Genomic DNA, 17,035 nt, shown 5'->3' on the forward strand with positions numbered 1-17,035 from the left:
CTTTCGGAATATATGTGTGAGAGATATCTTGGGTTCATTCTTTTGGTAACTTGCTGAAAGACATTCAGACTGTAATGGTGCTTAAGCACATACTATATAACTACAGTTGTTAAAAATGATTTGTGGCGTATGAGGTGATAGATGCAGACCATGAAGTTTAAGATGAGATCGTGGTTTTAAAGCAGTTTAACAAAAGACTTTTCCAGGCTGTTTGTAAATCTTAATCCCTTACTCTACTGCTCATATTCATGTTTTTAAAACCATTCCCATAAAATGAAACTCCCTAATTCTATAATTTGTCCTTTTTGTCTGTCTTGAATAGAAAGTAAGCTCCATAGAGCAGGAACTCTCTCTTATGTGTATGTACACAGTGCAGTGTATGAAATGATAAATAGCAATAGGAATAGTAGTAAGGTTTCTATAGCAGGGGTGAACAACCTTGGTCCTCAAGGGCCACAACCCAGCCAGGTTTTCAGGATTTCTCCAATTAATATGCATGAGATCTATTTGCATGCAATGCCTCCATGTATATTCATTGGGGAAATCCTGAAAACCTGACTGGGTTGTGGCCCTTGGGGACTGAGGTTAACCAGTCCTGGTTTATGTATAAACTACAAAGCTGATAAAATAAATTTTCAGACCTGTGACTTAGCCATGGAAATTCAATATCGGTAAGAACAATTCAATTTCAGATAACAGAATTCAGAATAGACCTGAAGCTGAACCTACTTAATTATGGATGTGGGTGGCTTTAGAAGTCTTCCATAAGCTGAAGAGGCTTTTCCTATGCAAGCTCCATTGGATGATGTCACTTAGTTGTGAGGACTTGTGATATTTCTTGTCTTTGTGGAAAAATACTTTTCACTATTTTTTTGTGTATTTTCTTTTTTAGGGTTCACTCATATTAAAAAGAAGTAAACTTAATTCTATTGTCTGTATGGCCAATCCAAAGGCCAATTGGGTGAATCTCCTCATAAAGGTGGTTAATAAATCTCAATAAATAAATCATTTGCTTGGCTGACTCAAAAATGTAAGAATGGGTGCAAGTGGACAAACATGACCCCTCCTCATAGAGTTACTGGTTTGCACCTGCACAGAAAACATCATGCAGATGTATCAGTGGTGATTTTCTTCAAACAAAAGGAGTACCTAGTCAGGGCTAAACAGAGCTGGTGTTAGGGGGTGTAGGAATAACAGAGTGGCACAATTACTCAGCAGGAGCAACCAGCACACCATAACGTCTAGGGGTGTGTTATCACTACTCCCATTGGATTCAGGATGAAATGACTGGACTATACAAACTCTGACACATAATACATCTGTATATTGTACATAAATAGTAACAAGCACAAAATAATGCCAGCATAACAAAAACATTTCTCTGGCAACAAATAAATCACAAAATAGATCTGATCTGGTAAAATACACTAATAATTCCTGAAAGTTATCATGATTGTTGCTCCTAAGACAGAATTATTCACAACATTTCTGCACAAGTTACAATATGCAGCCCAACTCATGCCAATTAGCCCTAACTCCCATTTTGCCTTTCATAGAAGGATTTCAAGCTACCCCAAACTATAGGAATGGCCAAACTCACCTGGTGGGTAACTGAGTCCCAGGTAAGATGGAATTTGATCTTCCCTTGGCTCTAGCTGGTTTTCAAACCAAATCTACCTAAGCTAGTTGGTCTAGAATGCAAGGAATGCTTCTCCTCTCAGCCAGGAAGATCAGAGTATATGGGGTCCTAGGCACTATAAATCTCCTTTGCTTGTGCCTGCAGTGTCTTCTCTGCAACTGTACAACAATCTTTTATAGAAAGGATCAGGACATAACTAACTTCATGTGGCACAGAGTCAGTTAGGTGCAAATCCACTAATTCCTTCTTACAACTCTTCAGAGTACCTGTCTGATGACAAACACGATAGGAACAGCATCCATGGCTAGCTGTGAATCTTGGTCTTCAGTGCCCAGATCCAGAGTCCAAGTCCATTCATCTTGCCTCATTGGTCCAGCTGCTTCTTTCTTCTGGGCAGAACTGGTTCTAACTGGTCCAGACATAATGTTCAAGCTTTCCATGGCTGGGAAACTCACTCGCCCCGGGTAGAACAATAGACAATTATGGTATTCAGGCAAGCAGTGTCCATAATAGCACAGAACATCTTCCACAAAACTGCAAAGCAATGAATTTTGCAGAAGCCATCACAGGATGGCTCTGAGCATGGTTTAGAGCATAAGTTAGGCCTCAGGCCCACAAAGGTGACCAAGGAAATAGACCTATAGGGGGTGCAAACAGGGTCTGTTAGTGGGCTCTGGGGGCCCCTCCCTAATATTTGCATAAAATCTGGTTTACTCTTTTGGGGTCTTGCCAGGTACTTGTGACCATGATTGGCCACTCTTAGAAACAGGATAATGGGCTTGTCCTCGGAGAAGCTCCTCACCCTACTGCAGTTCAAACTGCATACATTGAACCTAAGCAGTACTTTCACTTGAATATGAGGCGCCCAATTTCTATGCATACAGCAATATTTTACACACAGAAATGGCTTTGGAAATTGCCCCCCTTATGTAGAGAAACTAATGAAATGGGGCAGATTATTTTGAATAAATCATTTCCTAAGTAGTTAAGTATACCAATTATGTGGTAAGCATTAGCACAACAAATTTTATCTGGCCTTCCTGCTGCCGTATGGTTGTCACTTTTTCCTGGAGTTTCGATTGAGTGTTTCAAACATGTGTTGCCACTTATGTGCCAGGAAAAGCCTCTGTGAACTGCCTCCTTTATACAGAATATAACGGCAGACTGAATGGAGCCAGGGAGAACACCATTAACACTTATTCACACTTTTTTTGTTGCATCTTTCTTCAAGTATATTTCTTATACATAAGGATGTGCAAACACATCTCTGACTCAAAGCATGCAACTCCAAAAATGCCAATCCAAACAGTCCTTTAAATACAGTAGTCAGATTTTGTCTCTCTTGCTGTTTTGCATGGGTAAATAGGCAGAACAAAGTCATGTCTTGTCTTCGTGTGTGTTCTAATCTTTCTTGCCTAACTTTAGATCGTAAGCCACTCAGATGGCTAGTCTGTTGGGCGGGGTAGAAAGTCTCTATTAAACATGAAAGTCTCTTTGTGAAAATCCAATGTAACATTAATGCATTTGCCACTATTTAACAACCGATCCATTGGTTCCTTCCAAGACACTTCTTTCTATCCAGCACAAATGTTTGGTATCATTAAAAATGTATTTATTCTCTAGGCCCTGTGCTATTAGGATGTAACAAATAACTAGAGTGGAAAAAAAAATCCCCAAAACTCAGCAAGAATATAAAGAATTCAAACATTTATCTTCAGGGTTTCGATTCCTACATTTATATCATTAAGGGCTCCTTTTACAAAGTCGCGGTAGTGATTCCCACACACCAAATGTGACAAAGCTCATAGGAATTGATTGGGCTTTGTCGTATTTGGTGCACCACTAATTGCTAGCACGGCTTTGTAAAGGGAGCCCTAAGTCTTCTAAGGATTGTGATGGGAATGAAATGGTATATGGACAGTTTTATAGGAAGGTTAAAGTAGGAGTTTCCAAAGGGTATGTAATTCCTGTTTCTCTACTGGATTAGAACATGGGCCATCAGATTATAATTCCATATATGTGCACTCTCCTGTATAAATGTTGGACCAGTTAAATGTTGGACCAGTTGTAGCTGTCTTCAATTGTTCCCATATCTGATGGCAAAAACAACGATCAGCTCAGCTGGATGTTAGAACACAAGGCAACTCTCATATACAAATACTTTTATTTAGAATAGGTTCACATTTTGGTGTCTGTGAATGTCAAGAACACAAACATTCTGGATAGAACTGCCTTCAGATAGCACCAATACAATAATTAAATCATACTAAAATGGTAATAAGTCCACATCTTAAATGATTTACATAAGGGCTTGGATTTTGCAAATGAGTTGAACTGCCTCAGACCATAACAGCTAAATCAAAACAGCATTCATGCATTTTATTAAGAAGCAAATGAAGAATAATCAAGAACAATCATATACTGCTTGCTCTAGTTTCTAGAATAGACTACAGCTAAGTTGCTTCATAATGCCAGACCATGTTATTCCCCTCCTTTCTGCCAAACATTGGCTACCAGTTTCTTCAAGAATCAAGTTCAAATGACTTACCGCTGCTTTCAAGAGTTGCCTTCCTTCCGCTCTGGCCTATCTGACTTCTATTATGCCTTGTGCTCCCTCACACACGCTCCACTCAAGTCTCTCTCCTTGCTGTTCCTCCTCCATCTAAATTTGAATAGATATGAAACGCTTCACTGCTTTTTGTTACCTTTGACCTTATCACTAGAATTCCCTCCCAGAGCACAACTGCAGAACCCTCATTTAAAAAATTCAAAATCCTCCTGAAAACCTGGCTCTACCACACAGCCTCTGAATACATTTCATCTCTTCTTTCCTAATTCAAGGACTCTTCCCCTATCCTTTTCCTCCTTTCCTCTTCCTTACTCCCATCCTCACTTCTTCCTTCCCCACTTCTTCCTTTTATTTTCTTGTGCTTCTTCACTTATTATTTAATTGTAACTTTTCTTCTTCTACTTATTATTATTTTATTTTAATGTAAACTGCTCCATGGCACAATGTGTAACGGGGCAGTATATTAAATGCAGTCAAATAAGTAAAATAAATCCTGGGTATAGTTATACACACTCAAATATGTAAGAAAATATGAGATTTTTGGCGTGTTTATAAACACATTGGGATGATGAATATATAAAACAGTTTTTCTGTAAACTCATATACTTATCCCATGTCTGCAACCAGTGGTCCATTTCTGCAACTACTACTACTTAACATTTCTAAAGCGCTACTAGGGTTACGCAGTGCTGTACAATTCAACATGGAAGGACAGTCCCTGCTCAAGCAGCTTACAATCTAAAAGACAGGTGTTCAATCTAAAGACAAGTGTACAATCTAAAAGACTGGTGTTCAATCTAAAGACAAGTGTACAATCTAAAAGACAGGTGTTCAATCTAAAGACAAGTGTACAATCTAAAAGACTGGTGTTCAATCTAAAGACAAGTGTACAATCTAAAAGACTGGTGTTCAATCTAAAGACAAGTGTACAATCTAAAAGACTGGTGTTCAATCTAAAGACAAGTGTACAATCTAAAAGACTGGTGTTCAATCTAAAGACAAGTGTACAATCTAAAAGACTGGTGTTCAATCTAAAGACAAGTGTACAATCTAAAAGACTGGTGTTCAATCTAAAGACAAGTGTACAATCTAAAAGACTGGTGTTCAATCTAAAGACAAGTGTACAATCTAAAAGACTGGTGTTCAATCTAAAGACAAGTGTACAATCTAAAAGACTGGTGTTCAATCTAAAGACAAGTGTACAATCTAAAAGACTGGTGTTCAATCTAAAGACAAGTGTACAATCTAAAAGACTGGTGTTCAATCTAAAGACAAGTGTACAATCTAAAAGACTGGTGTTCAATCTAAAGACAAGTGTACAATCTAAAAGACTGGTGTTCAATCTAAAGACAAGTGTACAATCTAAAAGACTGGTGTTCAATCTAAAGACAAGTGTACAATCTAAAAGACTGGTGTTCAATCTAAAGACAAGTGTACAATCTAAAAGACTGGTGTTCAATCTAAAGACAAGTGTACAATCTAAAAGACTGGTGTTCAATCTAAAGACAAGTGTACAATCTAAAAGACTGGTGTTCAATCTAAAGACAAGTGTACAATCTAAAAGACTGGTGTTCAATCTAAAGACAAGTGTACAATCTAAAAGACTGGTGTTCAATCTAAAGACAAGTGTACAATCTAAAAGACTGGTGTTCAATCTAAAGACAAGTGTACAATCTAAAAGACTGGTGTTCAATCTAAAGACAAGTGTACAATCTAAAAGACTGGTGTTCAATCTAAAGACAAGTGTACAATCTAAAAGACTGGTGTTCAATCTAAAGACAAGTGTACAATCTAAAAGACTGGTGTTCAATCTAAAGACAAGTGTACAATCTAAAAGACTGGTGTTCAATCTAAAGACAAGTGTACAATCTAAAAGACTGGTGTTCAATCTAAAGACAAGTGTACAATCTAAAAGACTGGTGTTCAATCTAAAGACAAGTGTACAATCTAAAAGACTGGTGTTCAATCTAAAGACAAGTGTACAATCTAAAAGACTGGTGTTCAATCTAAAGACAAGTGTACAATCTAAAAGACTGGTGTTCAATCTAAAGACAAGTGTACAATCTAAAAGACTGGTGTTCAATCTAAAGACAAGTGTACAATCTAAAAGACTGGTGTTCAATCTAAAGACAAGTGTACAATCTAAAAGACTGGTGTACAATCTAAAAGACTGGTGTTCAATCTAAAGACAAGTGTACAATCTAAAAGACAAGTGTAGGGTCAATCTGATAGGGCATACTATATTTCTCGAAAGGTTAGGTGCCGAAGGCAGTATTGAAGAGGTGAGTTTTAAGCAGAGATTTGAAGATGGGTAGGGAGGGGGCTTGGCGTAGGGGTTGAGGAAGATTGTTCCAGGCATAGGGTGAGGCAAGGCAGAATGAGCGGAGCCTGGAGTTGGCAGTGGTGGAGAAGGGTACTGAAAGGAGGGATTTGTCCTGCGAGCAGAGGTTACGGGCGGGAACATAGGGGGAGATTAGGGTAGAGAGGTAGTGAGGCGCCGCAGACCGGGTGCATTTGTAGGTAAGGAGTAGAAGCTTGAATTGTATGCGGTATCTGATCGAAAGCCAGTGAAGTGACTCTAATTCAACAAAGAGAATAGCTTTTTGCTGCTGGAATGGCTTGTCCTGTGTGATTTTAAAGACCTGGAACTTCAGTGCTATGCTTAGAATTGCCAGTGTTGGGACTGATTTTCTCCTGTTGGGTCTGTGTGCAAGGGACGTTTGAGGATATCACTATCTATTTCTCCCAGGAGCAATGGGGCTATTTGGATGAAGGCCAGAAGGAGCTTTACAGGGAGGTGATGAAGGAGAATTATAAGACCTTGATCTCACTAGATCCCTGATGCAGACAAATAGTCGCCGAAAGACGGTCCATATCAGGTCCTTTCAATAAAAAATTTGTCCTGCTCCTGAAGGCCCTTTCTGCTTTGTTTTGTTTTAAAGGAAAGGGCCCATCAGGACTAAGACAGTCATTGCCATCTATGTTCATCAATCAGTTCTGCATTTGCATTACCTTGGCCACAAAATAAATTTTGGTGATAACAATGACTGAATCAATAAGTTATATTGATCTCAGTCAGTGGTACTATCCACAGAACATTAAAAAGGAAAACTAAAAGGGAAACACAACTTAAATTTTATAAAACTTCGATTCTCACTGCAGCTCCTTGTGACCCTGGGTCACAAGGAGATCACTTAACCCTCCAGTGCCCCTGGTACAAAACATAGATTGAGAGCCCACTAAGGACAGATAAAGTAAATGTATTTAATATGTAAACTACTTTGTACCACAGAAAGACAGTACATTAAATCCATGACCCATTACCTCTACTTTTTATAGATCAGAAACATGGGTTTGTATATTACACTGATGTTAGGAGAAACTAGGCAACAGAAGTTAAAGATTTAAGATCACTTAAAGGATGTAATAGACAAGACAGAATTAGGAATGAAGATATATATATATACACACACACACACACATACACTACATATCTATTCTGTGAACAATAAACTCAAATATCATGAAGAATAGGATAGGAGCATTCTAAGAACATGCCCTCACCTGGTCATTGCACAGACCCACCACTGGCAATGATAGCAGAGGACTCCTGTGCAGATTGAAGCTGTTTCACAGAAACATTAGTTAAGAGCCCCTGCAAATAAGCCAGTTCAGGATTTTATAATTGCATTTTATTCAGATACTATCTTTCTAACACACAGCAAGTGTCCTGGTTTCCACTGCAAGCTTTACACAGAGGGGTCCTTTTACTACGCTGCCTAAGGGCCTACGCGTGTACAGCGTGTGCCAAATTGGCACTACCACTGAGCTAGCACGTGAGCTGGGCAGTAATTCTTAATTTGGCAAGCGCTGAATCCCACGGTAGAAAATAATTTTCTACCGCGTGCCGCTTACCAGTCGGTAAACGGCAGTTGGCGCACATTGCATGCTTACCACACAGGTAGCATGTGAGACCTTACTGCTAGGTCAATGGATGGCGGTAAGGTCTCAGGCCAAAAATGAATGCAGGCTGGTTTCAATTTTAGGGAACGTCCAGTTTCTAGCCCTTTAAAAAAAGGCCCTTTTTCCATGGCATGGTAAAAAAATGGCTCAGCGCACACACAAAAGATGAGCTCGCGCTACCACAGGCCACTTTTTACTGCGGCTTAGTAAAAGGACCCCAGGGTGCTTAACTCCATTACTTTGAAGGCAAGCAAGATCATACTTTCTATCAACCTTTAACAGCTGTGTTATCACTGTTAGGCTAGGGTCTTTTATGGTCCTCGTGGCTTGGCCCTCAACCCTCAAATTGTCTGGAACATGAAGGTGTACCCAGAACTCTCTTTTGAAGTCCTGAGGATCACTAGATTTGCATTTAGGTTCCATGCAGACTCTCCTAGCCTGTATTTTTCCTAATTCAGTGTTTCTCAAGCTAGTCCTAGAATACCCCCTAGTGAATACACAAGAGACAGATCTGCATGCTTTATTTCCTCTGCATGCAAACTTTTCATCCATATTCATGGTGGATACCAGGCCGCTTTAACCACTTATGGGGCCCCTAGGCAAACTTCTGAGGTTGGGCCCTTTTTATTTTTCCTAAAGTAACTCTTGCCCCGTGTAAGGAACAGGGAAATGGTATACTATTTTGCTATCAAAAGATTCATTTTAAAGCAACATGCATTATATACCTGAATAATCATTGATTAGAAACCCTTTATATCCAGTTCTATAAATATATACTCCATAATCATAGAAGCTCCCCAGCAATGGATGCAGAGCAGTGCTCAAGTAGTATAAATCTCTATCATATCTCCCCTGCTAGAACTGTACAACAATCCAACTCAAGAACAGTAATGGAACAGTAGCAGGACATCAATGCATCCCCTACTGGTAAACAAAGGCTAGATTGCTAAAGATTCCTACATGAAAGCTACACACTAATAGAATCCCTCAAGTCCCAAAGTAGAACACAAATAGAGAGTCAATGGTGTTCATTAAATGTAGAATAAGTGACTACAAATTAGAAAATGTGCAGACAAAACTGAAATGGAGATCCTGAGAAGCCAGACTCTACATGTATTTACTCAGTGCAAATGCAGGCGAAGAAAAGGAAAGAGGAGGGTCCTCACAACTTCCACAAGAGAAGCAAGCAAAAAAAAAAACAAGGGTAAAAGTGAGGAAAGTTCCAAATGACCAAGGGAAACAAGTCTTTCCATGGCACGCTGTGTATTGTGCTCCATTATTTTAATGGTTTTTACATTCTCTGCGATTCTAATTTATCTGAACCATCTTAACCCCTAAGGAAGGCTTTGTGCCGAAACACGGCCCGTGAAGGGTCTTTTGGGTCAGTTTACTTAGGCAAATAAACTTTTTGGATGCTCTTACTCCTTGTTTGCCTTGGTCACTTGGAACTTTCCTCACTTTCACCCCTGTTGTTTTTTTGCTTTTTTTCTCAGTGCAAGTGCAACATTAGAGAAACAGAAAACACTCCATATGCATGTACTGTAGAAAATGAAACACAAAATGAGATATGAGATACAAGATGAGAGCATGAGAACTAATATATAACTTCATAAACAAATATGAAAACAAGATTGAGCAATTAGCCAAGTAATTTAGCTCTGAAGCTCTCAAACATTTAGGATGTATGGACCCCTTATTAACCTCTACAAAGTTCAGGGACCCCCTAAATATACCTACCATTCTTCCTCAACCTCCTTCCTTCAGGACCAGGCCCAATTCACATTAGCTCTGTAATCTTCCTTCCTTTTCCACTCTTCACCAGTATCTCCCCCCTAGCCAGCCCCTACCAGTTTCTCTCACTCTCTTCCAATCTCCCTCTCCAGCCATGCCCCACAACCTCTCTCCTATCCCCCCCCCCTACTGCCCTCCAACCACTCTCTTCCCCTGTCCCCGAGTCCTATCCATCTTCCTCTCTATTCCCTTCTCCCTACTCCCCCAAGTCCCATCCATCTTCTCTGTTCACCCCTTTCTCCATCCAGCTTCAACTCTGTCCCCCTTCCTCCCCCTCCCCACCCCCACAGTATACTGACCAACTGAACTGAACTTTGAAGGCTTCTGGGGCCACCCTTTACCTGGACCTGTTACTGGCCTGGCCAGAGCTCTGAGGTCCACCATGACCTGTTTAGTCCATGTGCTTTGCTAGCCCCCATGTGCCTGCTGTCTCCTCAGTATACTTCTATGGTCCTCTGCTAGCTGATACTGATGTTAGCGTGGAGGCAGAGAAATTGAGAGGCAGGCAACAGCAGCCAATGAACATCAGGCAGTGGCCCCATGTGCCTGCTGTCTCCTCAGCAGGGCTGCCGGGGGGGGGGGGGGGGCAGGGGGGACAAAATTCCCCGGGCTCGGCACCACAGTCCCTGGTCTCACCCATCCACTCTCGGCTCCGTCGACAGCCCCTCTCCGTCCACCACCGTGCCCCCCTGCATTCAAATTGGCAGCGCCTCACTTCTGTTTGAAAGCGCAGTGGCAGATTGCCTCCCTTCGGGCCTTCCCTCCCTGTGTCCCACCCTTGTCTTATGTAACTTCCTGTTTCCACAAGGGCGGGACACAGGGAGGGACGGCCCAAAGGGAGGCGATCTGCCGCTGCGCTTTCACACGGAGTTAAGGTGCTGCCGATTTGAATGCTGGGGGCCCGGTGGCGGACAGAGGGGGGCTGTCGATGGGGGTGGGCAGGTGAAGACTGGGGATTGCGGTGCCGGAGGCCTGAGTAGCGATTGGGGGAGCGGCAGCCTTGCCCCGGGCCCGGCTCAGTCCCTCGGCGGCCCTGCTCCTCAGCATACCTCTATGGTCCTCTGCTGGCTGACACTGATGTCAGTGTGGAGGCGGAGCAATTGAGGGGCAGGAAGCCCCCACTAATATTATCAGAACCAGAAGCCAGTCAGTTCAGCTGGCACCAATGCAGTACTGCAGAGAAAGAGTTAGGCACGGATGGCCAGGCCAAATGGGAAAGTTACAGGCTCAGCGAGATTAGGCTAGATAAGGAAAACTCCTAGAATGGATTGAGAAACAGTGCTACAAACAACCTTGTGGCTCAAAGGCAAAACACTTGCTTTGCAACTCAAGCAGAGCTCAAGGCCAACCAGGACACATAAGCCCTTAAACACCTTGGAAAAAATGGATAGACAGTGATATATAACAAAACCAGAACAGGCTCTGCTCCTTAGCCTAGGACAGATGGTGATGACATTCAGCAGAGCTGGAAAAAGATGGCATGATGGTGATCTATAATGAAGTTGAAATAGGCACTACTGTCTGACTCATAATATATGATAATTTAACACTAGTTCATATTTTAGCTCAGGGTTTAGTTTAGTTTTAGTATCATTTATCTAGATAGTCTAATATTTTATGATTCTCTAAGTTGAAGACTTTTCTGTTCCTGATGCAAACAACTTCTTTATCCCACTCCTGTTTTATCTATAAACTTTTAAGAGATTTTCAACCTAAAAAAAATGTATGTTTGAGAGCTGAATGAGTGGCCAGTGCACTTCTGGGATTCGATAACCTGCTGTTAAAGAGAGAATCCAGCTTTTAAGAGGTTATATTTCACATTGTACTTTTCATTTTGTAACCTAGCCAGTTATTTTTTCAAAACATCGTCTGCATTTTTAACTCTCCGTGCCTGTAGGAACTTTGGACATTTCATCACTCAATCACCATATAACAAGAAACACAGATGGAATGTAATACTACTATATTGATCAGTAAACGAAGCATAAGCTAGTGCACAGACAAAAATTTTTTAAATATATAGTACATGTTACAGACAGCACATGAAAGGGCTGCCAATACAAGGATAGAATATGTGATAGGATTTACTTCCTTTGGCCTACAAGAGGCAGATTCATAATTCACATACAAGTGCGCAACTGAAGTAGTCACATTCCTGTTTTGTACCCACGTTTGTAGCCCTAATCAGGAGATTGGTTGGAGGCATATCACATCTGGAACAACTGCTTCCAAAATAATGCTTTACTAAGGCCCCTTCCCAAAAGTGCCATGAGGCATGAGTGTCATTAGAATATCCTATGCTTTCCTATGTGGATGTCATGACCCTTGTAACCAGGTACCTGTAGGTGCAGCCAAGGATAGAACAATCTCCTCCAGCCACAGGCTCCCGGTACAGTCAAGAAATAAATGTCCACCAGCAACTTCAATCTTAAGGACTTTATTCCATGCAGGTTTCTAGTAGACCTGATACACAGTTCCAACAGCAGAATTCACCTTCAATCTTAAGCACATATAAGCCACCTGAAAGTGTGTGGCAAATAGTCCCCTTTAAGCAGTAGGCTATCAGTACATACCAGGATTCAATACAGGCTCACAGTCAGCTCCAGTCTGGGCTCTTTATCCAGTGCACAATAAACAGTAGTTCAATTCCAAATAGAAGCAGTTCATTCAGTTCATCATCACAGTTAAATCACAAAGCAGCAGTTTCTATCTTCTACTCTCTTTACCTTCAGGAGGGGTTCCATACTTTAAGGATTTCTCATACCCCAAGGGATTCCCCTTTACATCGGCTTCACTGGTAGATTCAATACTTTAGGGACCTCTATTACCCAAGGGTTTTCAGCCTGCAAATACTTTTGGGACTCTCTCACACCCAAGGGATTTCACCCTGCATCTGCTTCACTCTACCCTCTTCTCTCCTTCTGCTTCTCTCTTCCCTGGGACTCCTTCCATTAGCTTCCCCCACACCCATACCAGCTGAGTTGAGCATTAGACTAATGATGAGCTCCTGCACACAGGGTTTCCTATCTCTCTTTCCCCCCTAGTGGCAACCAATCTACACATCCTGTCAGCTTACACCCATGTCTTCTCCTATTGCAGCTAGGAGTCCAGCCCGGGTTCTTCATCTCACCCCCTGGCTCCTTGCCTGCAATGCCTTCTGGAACCTGTATTTCACGCTGAAACTGCCTTAACCCAACAATCCTGAATGTGACTCTATCACACCCTATACAATCACCCAATATATCAATATATCCAGTATCAAAGCATACAGAAAAGGCAATGTGCATTTCTTGAGGAATAATCCTCATTCCTATGTCAGAGAAAATATTGGTGAGATGACTGAAGTTTGCTTTTGGGGACTGTGTCTCCAAATGAATACATTTTGCACATACAGTGCACTCCACTTAAGTGAATGTCAGATAAGTGCGCACACTGCTTATCTACAATGGAAACTTACAATCCCAAATTTTTCTCATTCATTTCAATGTTAACTTGCTCTGGTTTGGCACACCAGCGGTAAGTGCACACTCCGCTCAAGTGCAATGCCTTGAACCACATTTTTCACAACTTCACTCCTTTTAATTGCAATTTTCCTCATTCGCGCCAGGGCTTGTAAAGTCCTAATGCTGCTTGATGGATCCATCCAACCTCATTGGCTCCCCGGTTTGTGAAGTCCAATCACTGTGCGGCACAGCAGTTGAATACTGTATCATAAGGCCTGAACCAATGAGGTTGGATGGGCGGTCCTCACTCGTTCCTCTCTCTCCTTTATTAGCTAGTAGCTTGTGATGTGCAGAGTGAAGAGGTTGTGTGACTACCATATTCTTTCTTGCCTGCTCACCGAGTGAAGGAGAAGGGTGCCCACCATTTTGTTCCAATAACCGTAAACACAAGTTTGATTCTGCATCTGTCCCAAAACCGTGGGCTGTAGTGGCGGTGGAGTACCAAACGTATGGCCTATAAAGTTGAACTGAGCACCTAAATGCTCTGCCTGTATAGTAATGGCTGTGTCACCACACATATATAAAGCGTGTCTGTCTTAAAACTGTGGGCTGTAGTGGCGGCGGAGTACCAAAAGTGTGGCCTGTAAATCTGAACCAAGCACCTAATTGCAAGTTTGATTCTGCGTCTTTCCCAAAACTGTGGGTTGTAGTGGCAGCGAAGTACCAAAAGTGTGGCCTCTAAACTTGACCTGAGCACCTAAACGCTCTGCCTGTACAGTAAATGGCCATGTCACCAAGCATTGTGAAGTGCTATCACTCGCAGATAGGATCAATGTTACAAAAAGACTAGACAATAAGGAATATCAGGCTTTCACGGCAAAATAGTATAGGGTGCATCCAAGCCAAATCACATGCATCTACAAGCAGAAAAACAAGCTTCTTGAGGATTGGCAGAACAACGCCAATCCTGAAAGGAAACACAAGAGAACTGGAAACGCAAATGTGGAAGAAGCTCCTCTTTGCTGGTTTTCACAAGCAAGAAGCCGTTAGCTGCCTTTCAGTGGTCCTCTACTGATGGAGAAAGCCAATCATTTGGCAAAAAACCTTTGGACGGTTTCAATCTGTCCCTGGCCTCTTGATATAATATTACCCACTTAGAACTGTTTGTGGTATTAGCGGGATACAAGACTGTTTTATCTTTTTTTATCTTTTAACTGTTGGATGGCTGGAGCGATGGACAGTAAGAAACAGCATGGTGAAAAACAAGATGCAGATATCAAATATTCTACCAGGCATAATGAAAGATTACCAACCATGTGACATCTTCAATGCAGATGAAACAGGTCTTTATTGGAGAGCTATTCCAGATGGGGAGTGGTATTTTGTGGTAGAATGTGGGCTCTTTTCAATCTACACCTCTTCCCTGGGCTCCCTGATCTCATATCATGGTTTCCAATATCATCTTTATGCTGACGACACCCAGCTTTCTCTCTCCACACCAGACATCACTGCGGAAACCAAGGCCAAAGTATCGGCCTGCTTATCAGACATTGCTGCCTGGATGTCCAACTGCCACCTGAAACTGAACATGGCCAAGACCGAGCTTATTGTCTTCCCACCCAAACCCACTTCTCCTCTCCCTCCACTCTCTATCTCAGTTGATAACACCCTCATCATCCCCGTCTCATTTGCCCGCAACCTCGGAGTCATCTTTGACTCCTCCCTCTCCTTCTCTGCGCATATCCAGCAGATAGCCAAGACCTGTCGCTTCTTCCTCTATAACATTAGCAAGATTCGCCCTTTCCTCTCAGAGCACACCACCCGAACTCTCATCCACTCTCTCATTACCTCTCGCCTTGACTACTGCAACCTACTCCTCACTGGCCTCCCACTTAGCCATCTATCCCCCCTTCAGTCCATTCAGAACTCTGCTGCACGTCTTATCTTCCGCCTGGACCGATATACTCATATCACCCCTCTCCTCAAGTCACTTCACTGGCTTCCGATCAGGTACCGCATACAGTTCAAGCTTCTCCTACTAACCTACAACTCGATCTACAGCCCCTCCTTACCTCTCTACCCTCATCCCTCCTCTCAAGACAAATCCCTCCTTTCAGTACCCTTCTCCACCACTGCCAACTCTAGGCTCCGCCCTTTCTGCCTCGCCTCACCCCATGCTTGGAATAAACTCCCTGAGCCCATACACCAGGCCCCCTCCTTGCCCATCTTCAAATCCTTACTCAAAGCCCACCTCTTCAATGTCGCCTTCGGCCCTAACCACTATACCTCTCTTCAGGAAATCTAGTCTGCCCCAACTTGACATTTCATCCTTTAGATTGTAAGCTCCTTTGAGCAGGGACTGTCCTTCTTTGTTAAACTGTACAGCGCTGTGTAACCCTTGTAGCGCTCTAGAAATGTTAAGTAGTAGTAGTAGAACTCTACCACAAAGCTTTCTGCATCAGTCCCTGAGTTAAGCTGAATTAGTAAAAGGATTATTCCTTCCTCCTGTACAGTACTCCTGATAAGATAAAAACAAATCAAAAAGAGTAGTGTGTGCAATAGGACGCTTCTATGCACGATGAAGGACAAGGAAATAATCTTTATTCTTCTGCAAACAGCTTGACTACATCATTGTCCTTCATTGTGCATGGAAGTGTCCTATTGCATATACTACTCCTTTTGACTTATCTTCACAACTGTAGTGTTTCTGTTTTCCCACTTTGGTGGGTGTCTTTCCAAGATAAAAACAAACTAATATGTGCAAATTGGATGACAGTTTTTATAACCTGCATTTACATTCTGCTTGCCTAGGAACCTGCCCTAAACCTTGTTCATAATTGTCTTTCACTTCTTTCTAATTGCAGCAGTATTTTTCATGACCAAGAATAGTAAGTTTCTGTATTTTTCTTTTCCCCCATTACTTTCTACACAATTGTACTGTAAGAGGACACCTGGAGTAATAGGACAGGAGAGCATGTATTTTAAAAAGGCACATAGGCAGCTATGTGTCTTTATAAAATACTAGCACAAACCCTGCAGAAATCACACCTAGATTGAAGGTGCAGACATTACAGTATGTGCCAGCGTGAGAGCAAGGGTAAATGCATATGCATTTTTTTTTAATTGTAATTTTATTCAAGGAACTGAGCATACAAAAGTTGAAACAAACCACACACAAACGTGCCAATCTCAGAATAAGTCATACCAACACTCTTTAGCATAAGACCAGGCACTGCAAAGATTGCTCTGCTCATACCCCTTCTCCCCTCCACCCCCCAAGCCTATGTCTGAAGGTAATACAACTGTGCACAGTTATAGAACTATGAAAACAAAATCACTGTCCCTCACATGCCCATGCATATTTTATAAAGTATGGGCTAGATTCTATATATCACACCTAAAAAATTGGTGCCGAAAAAAAAATACATTTAGGCACGGTTTATAAAATATGTCTAAATCTAGATGTAGTTTATAGAATTCGCCCAACATCTATTTTCTGCGACTATAGTTAGTTGCAGCCATTTACACCAATGGAAACCTGGTATTAATGCAGATGTCTAAATTATGCACGGAACAGGCATATTCTATAACACTGCACACAAATTCTCAGAACGCCCACAATCCTCACAT

General features: G+C 41.8%; 2 protein-coding genes across 6 annotated transcripts in view; one reads left to right on the forward strand and one right to left on the reverse strand.

The window, feature by feature from the left end:
- The window catches only part of CMSS1 (cms1 ribosomal small subunit homolog), a 488,636-nt gene that overhangs the window by 339,355 nt on the left and 132,246 nt on the right, over positions 1 to 17,035 (reverse strand). The window contains exon 2 of one of the 3 annotated variants that reach the window (XM_030204065.1): positions 4,188 to 4,301. The exons of the other annotated variants lie outside the window; for them this stretch is intronic. The gene's annotated coding sequence lies outside the window, so the exon portion shown is untranslated. The remainder of the gene's footprint in view (positions 1 to 4,187; positions 4,302 to 17,035) is intronic. 3 annotated transcript variants of the gene reach the window in all.
- FILIP1L (filamin A interacting protein 1 like) overlaps positions 1 to 17,035 on the forward strand; it is a 347,951-nt gene that overhangs the window by 245,476 nt on the left and 85,440 nt on the right. The gene's annotated exons all lie outside the window — the stretch shown is intronic.

This window comes from Microcaecilia unicolor, chromosome 5, assembly GCF_901765095.1.
Source record: "Microcaecilia unicolor chromosome 5, aMicUni1.1, whole genome shotgun sequence".
NCBI lineage: Eukaryota > Metazoa > Chordata > Amphibia > Gymnophiona > Siphonopidae > Microcaecilia > Microcaecilia unicolor.